The sequence below is a fragment of the Balaenoptera borealis genome (genome assembly GCF_965194805.1).
Source record: "Balaenoptera borealis genome assembly, chromosome: 4".
NCBI classification, from domain to species: Eukaryota; Metazoa; Chordata; class Mammalia; order Artiodactyla; family Balaenopteridae; genus Balaenoptera; species Balaenoptera borealis.
Genome location: NC_138861.1, coordinates 63,727,462 through 63,729,660, shown reverse-complemented (window position 1 = coordinate 63,729,660; position 2,199 = coordinate 63,727,462). Strand labels below are relative to the sequence as shown.

The 2,199-nt window shown below is 37.8% G+C and overlaps 1 pseudogene across 1 annotated transcript; it reads right to left on the bottom strand.

The window, feature by feature from the left end:
• Nucleotides 1–273: 273 nt before the first annotated feature.
• Nucleotides 274–2,199, bottom strand: LOC309627900 (UDP-glucuronosyltransferase 2B4-like; annotated as a pseudogene). Its single transcript, XR_014249461.1, has 2 exons — nucleotides 1,470–2,199; nucleotides 274–854 (listed from the first exon to the last, which is right to left on the bottom strand). The product of XR_014249461.1 is annotated as a UDP-glucuronosyltransferase 2B4-like (transcript).

Sequence of the window (2,199 nt, the reverse complement as noted above, 5' to 3'; positions counted from 1 at the left end):
TTTTTGGCTGTGTTGGATCCTCGTTTCTGTGCAAGGGCCCTCTCTAGCTGCGGCGAGCGGGGGCCACTCCTCATCGCGGTGCGCGGTACTCTCACTATCGCGGCCTCTCTTGTTGCGGAGCACAGGCTCCAGACGCGCAGGCTCAGCAGTTGTGGCTTACGGGCCCAGTCGCTCCGCGGCATGTGGGATCCTCCCAGACCAGGGCTCGAACCCGTGTCCCCTGCATTGGCAGGCGGACTCTCAACCACTGCGCCACCAGGGAAGCCCTCACACAGTTTTTACTACTTGCTGGTATTCTGTCTTTCCAGGTAGAGTGTCAGACGGCAGAAACTGTGTCTACACCATTTCTCTGCATATTAGCACTTACTTCTGGAATATGCTAGTCATTTTATAATTATTTTTTAAATTTTTTATAATAATTCTTTTAATGAAGTCTGATGCTTTATTATGTATTGAATAATGAAAGTAATAATTTTACTGACATATTCTCAAAGTCTTCCACTTTATTCTGTTTGATAATGAAATTCTGATACTTGCATTGGTATAGAAATAAATATATGAGTTTCTAATTGACAAGTCACTTTATCTAGCATCCCACATCTCTCTCACTGTAATTAACTATTCTAAATAAAGAACACAGGAGTCTTCCTATTGAAAATGCAATGTAAACAAAACAAAATAAATAGGAATAGGTAAACTTAGGCAGGGGTTTGGCTGGTTTGCAGTGGAGGCCTCCAACAAATTCAAAATTTGGTATAGGTATAGCAGTGGGAGAGGAAATGCAAAATCCCAGTATGTTCGAATGAGCCACATTTCAGCTTTCCCCATTGCCTTTAATAATGTAGTCGGTCTTCCTGGAAGGAAAAACCAAAACAACAAGAGTTAGATTAAATGAGAATATTGCCATGTGAATATATTAGGTAATTTTTGGAAAGGAGTTTGGAATGATGTAACCAAAGATGTTTGAAAGTGTTCTCTAATAAAGCAAATATATATCGTATGTGTATAGTGTATATCATATTGTATCATATTATATCATATCATATAATACAGAAACCGAGCTACACAAGTAGAAACAATTTCTAAATGCTACCTAGATACTTGTGCTACAAATATGTAACTCTTCAATCTACCTGTCTTCATTTATCAAGGCATTTTATGAGGTTTCTAGTGACTATTTTTAAGTTAAAAAAGGAAGTTTACTAATATGGATATATAATTGCTTGGAGAAGTCCTAAGTGCTTCAGTTTGTGTTTTATGGCTTCCTGGAGAATCTGTATGAGTAATGGGAAACAGGGTTATACCTTACCCTATAATTTAATATTTTGATAATATATATGAAATCATTTTATATTTTCATTTCATTGTTTCACTTATAAGAGACAAAATTCTGTTACTTTATACAAACTCACCTTCCAAGGCACTAGGAAAGTTAGGACTTCATGCTACCAACTAAAAATATGACTTACCTAGTACTTCGCTGTAAAACTGATTCCATTTCTTCTCATTAAATGTCTGGAACCAAAAGTCAAAATAAAGTGCATATATCATATTTTTGACCCTCTCCATGAATGTCATGTGATCACTTGATTCTGAAAACATAGCAGGTACATAGGATGGTGGGAATGGAAGTCTTCCACTATACTTTTCAACTGAATAGCCAGGAGAGAAGCGGAGACTGTACACTGAAGGTACTTTAAGTACCTCAGCCAGCAGCTCACCACGGGGTCCAACAACATCTGCAAGAACAACATCAAACCTTGATTCATGTAGTTTTGTCATAAGCTTCTTGTTCGAAACAACATCTTTACAGATATTCATAAGCATGTCAGAAAGTTCCCAAAATAAACTTCTTAATGATGAAAAATATGTCCACAACGAATTTTTTGCCAGATATGTCCATTTCTCTACCAAATGCTTGATGGCATTCTTCAAATTATCTTTAGTTAAAGACATAGGGAAAGTCTCAAACTTAATAGCAGATGGTTTGTTGGGATCAATAAGAATGGAAGCTGAAGATGTCAGAACAGTCACCTTATGACCCCTCATGACAAGTTCATCCAGGATTGTCTTCATATTCATTCAATGACTGTATTTCATTGGCCGTGCCAGCACCTTTCCACAACTTCCAGGACTAAAGTAGCAAGTCAGCTGTAGTAGCAGCAGAAGTGAGAGCCATTTCACAGACATCTTGTTCAT